This window comes from Malus domestica, chromosome 10, assembly GCF_042453785.1.
Source record: "Malus domestica chromosome 10, GDT2T_hap1".
Classification (NCBI taxonomy): domain Eukaryota; kingdom Viridiplantae; phylum Streptophyta; class Magnoliopsida; order Rosales; family Rosaceae; genus Malus; species Malus domestica.
Genome location: NC_091670.1, coordinates 13,464,311 through 13,474,246, shown reverse-complemented (window position 1 = coordinate 13,474,246; position 9,936 = coordinate 13,464,311). Strand labels below are relative to the sequence as shown.

Below are 9,936 nucleotides of genomic sequence, written 5' to 3'. Positions count from 1 at the left end.
TTACTCGAGACACCTTGTCTCAAATATCTGGGATTACCAGTATATCCATCACTTTTATTCTGACCAGCGACATTAAAACCTCAGCTGGAAGAATTAACTCTAGCTTCACTTCTTTCGAAGCTCTGAATCTTTCTATATCCTTGATATGACGAATCATTAACTTTATCGTCTTCTTTTAATTCCCATTCATTTCTTATTCTTCTTTATTCTCGTTGCTCATGTTCTCAGAGTCCTCAAGATTCAACAACATCTAGCATACTCCTGATAAGAACTACAATGGATAGTGGTCACCCCAAATACCACTTCCCTTTTGTCACCCAGCTTAAAACAACATAACACCTCCACCAAATTAACAACAATATCTGGATGGAACGAGGCTAATCTGAAAACTTTCTATAATATCCCTCGATCATCACCTTCCTTGTCTCATATTTGTAAACTCTTGTTTACTACCATCGATAAATGCCGGAGGGATAAACTTTTCCTTTAAACAAGTCCTTAAACTATTCTCAATCGACTGATTCCTCTGGTGACAACAATTCATACTCCTGTTTCCACCAGGATACAAATTCATAACCAAAACCAGGTAGTCGTCTCGACCCCTTGTCAGAAGGAAGATTCCTTTGACTTGCATATTCCGAAACATCTTTTCCAATTGGTTAATCTGTCACTTTGTTCCCTCAGGTTCATCATTTCTCTTAAGTGATTCAAATTCAACTCATAACCCGTCTTAAAATGTCCATTTTTCTAATATACTGAATCACCATAAGAATAGTTTCCCCTAACCCGCTAAATCAGGGAGACTAAGTTCCTCTAACTACGTGGTTTGCTACGAGGCGGTGTAGTTCTGACAGAATTCACTAGAACTTCTCAAAATGTCCAAGATTGCAACCATGCTCTGATACCAACTGACACACCCCGTCCCGAAGGAGGGCATGCTGGCCGTCACGTGAGAGTGACGTAACCATTTGCACAGTACGGAAGCTTTAAGATACAATTTAAATTGATACACCCGAAGGTGAGTCCTAATTTTGTCCAATCTGTCAGAACACCGTCGAATTCCTCGTAGTCACCACACCTTTGTGATTCCTGAACCTGGAGGGGCGCAAAACCAAAATTGAGTGGGTCAGTAAAACAATTCTTTTCCAAATCCAAACATTTCTCAAAACGTTGTAACCCCTCTCCGTAAAACCTGTATACTTTCCCAGAAATGTAAAATATAAATATTCCTTAAACTATTCTCAATCGACTGATTCCTCTGGTGACAACAATTCATACTCCTGTTTCCACCAGGATACAAATTCATAACCAAAACCAGGTAGTCGTCTCGACCCCTTGTCAGAAGGAAGATTCCTTTGACTTGCATATTCCGAAACATCTTTTCCAATTGGTTAATCCGTCACTTTGTTCCCTCAGGTTCATCATTTCTCTTAAGTGATTCAAATTCAACTCATAACCCGTCTTAAAATGTCCATTTTTCTAATATACTGAATCACCATAAGAATAGTTTCCCCTAACCCGCTAAATCAGGGAGACTAAGTTCCTCTAACTACGTGGTTTGCTACGAGGCGGTGTAGTTCTGACAGAATTCACTAGAACTTCTCAAAATGTCCAAGATTGCAACCATGCTCTGATACCAACTGACACACCCCGTCCCGAAGGAGGGCATGCTGGCCGTCACGTGAGAGTGACGTAACCATTTGCACAGTACGGAAGCTTTAAGATACAATTTAAATTGATACACCCGAAGGTGAGTCCTACCGTTGGATCGTTACCAAACTTTGATACGTTGTAATACGTAATATTTGAGGATTATTGGAACTTACGGATTGGGAATCCGAGTTACGGATCTTCCGGAATTGGAATTGTAAGTCCATAATATAAAATGTTAACCGTCACTTATTTTTGGAAATTGACGGAGATCCGACCGTTGGATGGAAATGAAATTTTAGGATGTTATCCTAGAGATATATTGTGGACCTCTGGAAGTTATGGATTTAAAATCTGAGTGGCAGATCTTCCGGATCGAACTACGTAGTGACGTATTTTATATAAGTTATATATTCTATCACTATGAATTCTGAGGTTGGATTTGATTACTATTCTAGGCGGCGATCGTCGTGACGCCTTGATGTGTGGTGCTAGGGAGTTGTTGGACGAACTCCAGGTGAGTGGGCAGTTTTGTTTTCCGTATATATATATACTTGACGTTTCCCAAAAATTGAATTGAAATGAAAATATGTTTAAAATGAAATGCATATGAGTTATGTGGAAAAACGGGAAGTGAAATACCATGCATAGAATTGATATGAAAAGTATTTAGAAATGTGAGTTGAAATGCCATGCATGAATTAATATATGATGCATATGTATGAATTAGTGCGGTGGACGCACAGGTAAGAATTGATTTATGATGCATATGTATGAATTGGTGCGGTGGACGCACAAGTAAGAATTGATTTATGATGCATATGTATGAATTGGTGCGGTGGACGCACGGGTAAGAATTGATTTATGATGCATATGTATGAAATGGTGCGGTGGACGCACATGTGAGTATTTATTTCTGTTATGATGATGTTGATGTATATTGAGCTCAAATCCTGCACCATAGTTTAGTGCTTATAGTATTCACCGCATCGCACGCTCGTCTTGGATCCAAGTAGATGCTAGTCGTACAGTCCACGCGGAGTGGGTACGACAGGCCAGTCGGGAGAGTGTTAGTGAGATTCCGACTGGTGGGTGACCTTAGATTATGTGCACAGATGATTATGAGAAGCACTAGAGCGTAACTTATGTGCAGAAGGCCGTACAGGTCACGCGGAGTGACTCCGGCAGAGTGTGAGAATGATAGATTTTGAGCTCTAGGTTCAACCGTACAGGGCTATTAGAGGGCCTACGATTGATTACTTTCTGGCACCTGATATGATTATGTTGATGCATTCATACCTTATTACTGTTGAGATGATGTGGCATGGCATAATTAATATGAGAAATGTTGAGATGATGTGGCATGGCATAATTGTATGAAAATGTTGAGTTAACGACTTGAAGTCTTGAGAATATATATGTATATTTATATTTTACATTTCTGGGAAAGTATACAGGTTTTACGGAGAGGGGTTACAACGTTTTGAGAAATGTTTGGATTTGGAAAAGAATTGTTTTACTGACCCACTCAATTTTGGTTTTGCGCCCCTCCAGGTTCAGGAATCACAAAGGTGTGGTGACTACGAGGAATTCGACGGTGTTCTGAGGCCGTCACGTGAGAGTGACGTAACCATTTGCACAGTACGGAAGCTTTAAGATATAATTTATAAGTTGATACACCCGAAGGTGAGTCCTAATTTTGTCCAATCTGTCAGAACACCGTCGAATTCCTCGTAGTCACCACACCTTTGTGATTCCTGAACCTGGAGGGGCGCAAAACCAAAATTGAGTGGGTCAGTAAAACAATTCTTTTCCAAATCCAAACATTTCTCAAAACGTTGTAACCCCTCTCCGTAAAACCTGTATACTTTCCCAGAAATGTAAAATATAAATATACATATATATTCTCAAAACTTCATTTTTACTATCTCAACATTATCTCTTTATCAATCATGCCATGCCATGTCATCTCAACATTTCTCATATTAATTATGCCATGCCACATCATCTCAACAGTAATAAGGTATGAATGCATCAACATAATCATATCAGGTGCAAGAAAGTAATCAACCGTAGGCCCTCTAATAGCCCTATACGGTTGAACCTAGAGCTCAAAATCTATCATTATCACTCTACCGGAGTCACCTCTGTGACCCGTCCGGCCTTCTGCACACAAGTTACGCTCTAGTGCTTCTCATAAATCATCTGTGCACATAATCTAAGGTCACCCACCAGTCGGAATCTCACTAACACTCTCGCGACTGGTCTGTCGTACCCACTCCGCGTGGACTGTACGACTAGCATCTACTTGGATCCAAGGCGAGCGTGCGATGCGGTGAATACTATAAGCACTAAACCATGGTGCAGGATTTGAGCTCAATATATATCATCATCATCATAACAGTAATTAAATACTCATCTGTGCGTCCACCGCACCATTTCATACATATGCATCATAAATCAATTCTTACCTGTGCGTCCACCGCACCAATTCATACATATGCATCATAAATCAATTCTTACCTGTGCGTCCACCGCACCAATTCATACATATGCATCATATATTAATTCATGCATGGCATTTCAACTCACATTTCTATATACTTTTCATATCAATTCTATGCATGGTATTTCACTTCCCGTTTTTCCACATAACTCATATGCATTTCATTTTAAACATAATTTCATGCATTTTCAATTTCTGGGAAAACGTTAAGTATATATATATATACGGAAAACAAAACTGCCCACTCACCTGGAGTTCGTCCAACAACTCCCTAGCACCACACATCAAGGCGTCACGACGATCGCCGCCTAGAATAGTAATCAAATCCAACCTCAGAATTCATATCGATAGAATATATAACTTATATAAAATACGTCACTACGTAGTTCGATCCGGAAGATCTGCCACTCAGATTTTAAATCCATAACTTCCAGAGGTCCACAATATATCTCTAGGATAACATCCTAAAATTTCATTACCATCCAACGGTCGGATCTCCGTCAATTTCCAAAACTAAGTGACGGTTAACATTTTATATTATGGACTTACAATTCCAATTCCGGAAGATCCGTAACTCGGATTCCCAATCCGTAAGTTCCAATAATCCTCAAATATTACGTATTACAACGTATCAAAGTTTGGTGATGATCCAACGGTCGGATCATCAATTCACATTTTCACCTAAATGTGAAAACTATAAAACGTTATTTGAACACCTAACCAACAATCCTCAATAACTTTCTCATACGGTGTTCAATTTAGGTATATGAATATACCACAGTGATCTACTCGACGTCACGGACGTCGACATATTTTTAAAATAATTTTATTTTTATTTTTTATTTTTACTGTAGCACCTTCTTCTTCCTTGGGTCGCCGGACTGGTTTTTCCGGCGGCCGTTTTCTGGGCAGTTTTTCAAATTGCCATAACTTTGTCATTTCTCAACGAAATCAAGTGATTCAAAAACGAAAGTTGTAGCCCTTGAATATACAAAGAGAATGGTACCTTGCACAACACCTAGTTTGCCGTTTTTTGGCCGGAAACTGCCTCGAAAGCCTCGGAGGTCGCCGGAAACTGGGTATTTTTCAAATGAGTATAACTTCTTCAATACTCAACTAAATTGAGTGAAACAAAAAGGAAAGTTGTAGTACTTGACGAGACGAAGAGATTGATACCTACCTCGACTCCTAACTCGCCGGGGATTCGCCGGAAAAAGCCTCGAAAGCTCCGGCCAAACTTTGAACTTGTCGATCTCCGTGTTCTTACGTCCAAAAACTTCCAACGAAGCACTCCGAGCTTCCTTGGGACCTCACCAAGCTCGCTGTGATCTTGTTTTAGCCTAAATCGTAACCATTTAAAAGATCATGAACAGTACCATTTCACGGGAACTTTGAAACTAGGGTTTTCCGAAGCAAAACTTACTTGAAATGGATACCATCGTGATCGTGAAGTCTTCAGGGTTCCAATGGTGGTGTTAGATTCGTCGTTGGTATAGGTTTTAGGTGGTTTTGTGGTGGTCCGTGTGAGTTCGAAGGAGAGGGAGAGAGAACTGAGAGTAATCGTGAGGGAGGAGAGAGAGAGAGTGTGAAGGACAGTATACGGGAAATGGGGAGGGAAATAAGGAATGGGGATCCCACGTGGTCCTTTTCCAATCCCCAACTCTAAACCACAAAATTTTAACCTAAAAATCTAAGTTCCATCCTTATTAAATTCCATTTTATTTTCAAAACTTAGGAACTTAGATAATTATCAACTTGAGCTTCACATACTTAGTATTTCTTAAGGGCAATTTCGTCCATTCACAGCCACGAATGTAATATTTTGGAACGGGCTGTGACAGTTGTAGAATGAGAAAAATAGTGTGTAAAATAATTTTTCAAAAATATTTTCGTCATGTTGACTTTAGACTGATAAAAAGGGTGTTCAAAGACCCCATAATATTCATAATATTTTATTTAATCGTAATATATAGTTGATAAAAGAAAAAAAAAAACCAAACATGTAGAAAACTTAATTCTAATCCTTAGAAAAGATGACTTTAGACTAAAACCTTATGTAAGATTAATCTAGTTTTAATCTATTGATACATTTAATCGTCTCATTTATTATATATATTTTTATGTTTTATTTTTTTCTTCTTCTTTCATATTTTAATGTATTAATTACATTTAATCTAACTTTTCATTTCATTCATCATAATATATTTTTCTGTTGACATTTAGGTAAACAAATTTTTTTATATAATATATTTCAATACATTTTGTGTTCTTCATTTAGGTACGTTAATTAATTTAATATATTTTGGTATAGACATTTAGGTTAGGTACATTAATTCAATATAATATATTTTGGTACTGATAATTCGGTATGTTAGTTTGATACAATACATTTCTGTGCATACATTTTAGTACAACTATTTGGTACATACATTTAGGTACATGAATTCATTATAATATATTTCGGGACATATATTTAGGTACATCAAATTTATTTTAATATATTTTCAGTACACTTATGTATTTTGCATATTTTACTTACGTGTCACTATTATTATTATTATTATTATTTTGAAGTCTCTCTCATTTAGGTACATTTATAGGGACATAATTAAAGGATACTAAACAAAATTAATAAATTAAGATGTGTATATTAATAAATTCAAATATTTAATGGTAGACAATATAGTACCCACATATATATTAAAATAAAAGCTGAATATGAATTTGAATTAGAATTAAAGCACACATTAAATGACTACAAGCAATATGTAATATAACACTAGATTTTAATTACATTACGATATTTATCTAGGATTAAAGTTCACAAACCCCTTGGTAACCTATTCAAGGGTGATGTATCTACAAAGAGGTGTATATCTAGTATCTGGATATTTTTGTACCTATTTACTTTTATATGAGTGTATATAGATGCACTTTTGTATCTATATTTTTGTACTTATGTATATTTATTCTATATTATTGTATCTATGTACATTTATATATCGATAATTCTGTACTTATGTTTATTTATATTTCTATAATCCGTACCTCTGTATATTTATAAAACTACATGGTTAATGTACGTTTCTACATTTTCAATTCCCCTTCCTATGATAGTGTGAATTTGTTGTTTATGTACGGTGATTTTATTTTTTATTTTTGACAAGTGAACTTTTCATTCAACAAACAAAGAAAATACAAAGGAAATGAAACAAGGCCCAATAAACAGAGATTAGGCCCAAACAAAAACAAAGCCCAAAGAACAACAAAACCTTAGCCGTAGAGAAACAGTTGAAGTATTCATCACCATTGCTGCACTAGTGAGCCAAACGGATGACCATCTGCATGGATCTAGAAGAAGATAAGGGCAAGCAAAAAAACTCCCAACACAACACCTCCAACAGATGCCATAGATAAACAAAAAGATTGTTATGTTCCTTATAATTGTGATTCCCTTAATCACAAAGGATTAGGATGAAATTGTAATGGAAGGGTTGGAGCTCATTTAAATATAGGGAGCCATTTTATTATAATAGTGATGAGTATAGGGAGTCATTTAAATAGGTTTTGTCCTTTAGTGTTGAGTTGGAGCTCACACACTCGGTGAGCTACCAAAAAGGTTGTTAAATTCCCCACGTTTGTGGTGGCAACAGTCACATATGAATTGAATCAAAATTTACTTTTTTATTAGTCTTCTTTTTCCTCCGTCTCTATACTTGCCATTCCTCCTGATAGGATTAAAAGCACACCACAAAGTAGCACACAAATATCCTATTAATTTTCCTTATTAACACTAGGATTTGTCAATTGTAGCATATGAAAATAAGGGTCTTTCTCGCAGAAGATTGTTTTATCTAACTACTTAAAATGTCACAAAAACTGGTTGATGTCCCTACTGACCAGCCACCAAAAAATAATTATTAGACTGACTTACACTGGTCTAAAGTCTATTAAATTTTATATGCAAATACTAGACACACAGTACGACAGTCTCACAAATTTTTGGGATTTTTGGAGTTGATTTTCTATTTAAATTAAATCGTACAAAAACAGTACAGAAACAGATTTTGAGTAGATCACAAGTTTGAGAAAAACGAGTTAGGGGAATTGTTATCCACCACCAAATAATCATGCAAACATGTTATGTTTCATTCAAATTCCTTTTATTTCCGGATGAAGATGCTCAAGTTGGCTCAATGTTAGAACACAACCTATTACTCTTTCTTACGTAGTATGTTAAGAGAATGACGTTTTCAACTTAACGTAGTCCCTAGCATGCAATCTAGAATGGCGTGTTCATAGATTTAACAAGTAAAAATCATTAAGAACGAAAAGAGTTTCAGTCATCACAAGGCATGGTAAGTACTGGCAATGTCTTACTTATCCTAGAAATTGGTTCACATGTTAATCGCAATTAACAAGTACTACTCTAGAACATATGTAGGTCCTCATTCAACAAGGGCAGGCATACATATATTCATAGCATTTGAATCCTAAATATGCTTACTAAGTATGCATCCATAGAAAACATATAAAGAATTCATCACTGACATAAGTAGTAAACCAATTTTCATCAATTCATAAAAGCAATTCAATGAAATGTCATAACAAACTTGCAATCATATTCGGGGCTTCAAAACAGCCCCTAACTACTTAAAATTTAGTTACACATAATTCTCAAATTAAACCAAAAGTAAAACATGGGTTTGAGAAGATAAAACCAAGAAAAATAGAGTGAAGCTTCTTATTCTTTCCTTCCTTGCTCTCTGCCGTTTTTTTTTTTTCCTCTCTCTCTTCTCACTTCCTTTTTTATTCCTCTGTCAGTTTTTTTTTATTCGCGCCCTCAGTTTCCCTTTTCTTCGGTCTATCCACTCTTCTTTGTCTGCGTCTGTCCCCGTGTCCTGCACTCCTCTCTGTGCACTCAGTCTGTCCTCCACTCTCTTTGCGCACTGGCCTTTCTTTATGTTTCCGTGTCTCTCCCACTTCCTCTCTTATTATTCTTTTCTTTTGTTTTTCACTCAGTCTGTGTCCTTTAGTCTCTCCACTCCCTTTGTTTTCTGCTCAGTGTCTTCCTTTCCGTCCCATTTATTTTCTGTTCAGTTTTTTTTTTATTTCTTTTCTCAATTTTGCTTGAAATTGATCCTAAAACAAAATTAACTGCACATTAACACAAGGTGAGGTAAAATGCCACAATTTTAACACAAAAACATCACAAAAACTTTAGAAATGGATGGTATAAATGCATGAAATATATGAGTGATCACCTCCATTAACACAGGTCAAGGTCGACCTACATTACTGGGGTACTAACATTGGTATCACCCACTGATCCTGGCTCCCTTCCTCGTGTGTGCCCTATCACACGTTACTACTTGCACCACTACCATGGATGCTTGTGTTTCTGCTCTAGAGACCACCATTACTAACCTTTCTACCAGGCTTGTAGATGCGGTGAACTCTTCCGCTCACTCTGCTATCTCCGATGCTTTCACCACTTAGCTTCCGTCGACTCTTGAACATCACCTTCCGGTGTATTTCGAGCAATTCTACCATGAAACTGCTGCTTGTAGTGAGGGGGAGAGGGAGGGCTCCTCCACTCTGGGTTTCACCGACGCGTGATTTGGACCAGATCCAGTTCCCTTGTAACCCAAATAAGACTGGTGGTGGCCAAACACATCGACCACCATGGGCCCTTCGGGTTAATTTTCCTCACTTCACTGAAGACCACAACCCACTTGCTTGGATCTATAAGGCTGATCAGTTTTTTGCGTAGTACAACA

General features: G+C 37.1%; 1 long non-coding RNA gene across 2 annotated transcripts; it reads right to left on the bottom strand.

Moving 5' to 3' along the window:
* Positions 1–876: 876 nt before the first annotated feature.
* Positions 877–5,777, bottom strand: LOC139189047 (uncharacterized). Of its 2 annotated transcripts, none has more exons than XR_011572524.1 (5): positions 5,580–5,777; positions 5,337–5,496; positions 5,163–5,231; positions 4,406–4,464; positions 877–1,095 (listed from the first exon to the last, which is right to left on the bottom strand). It is a non-coding gene; the product is annotated as an uncharacterized lncRNA (long non-coding RNA). The 2 variants fall into 2 exon arrangements; XR_011572523.1 differs by lacking the exon at positions 877–1,095 and adding an exon at positions 3,286–3,413.
* Positions 5,778–9,936: the final 4,159 nt, after the last annotated feature.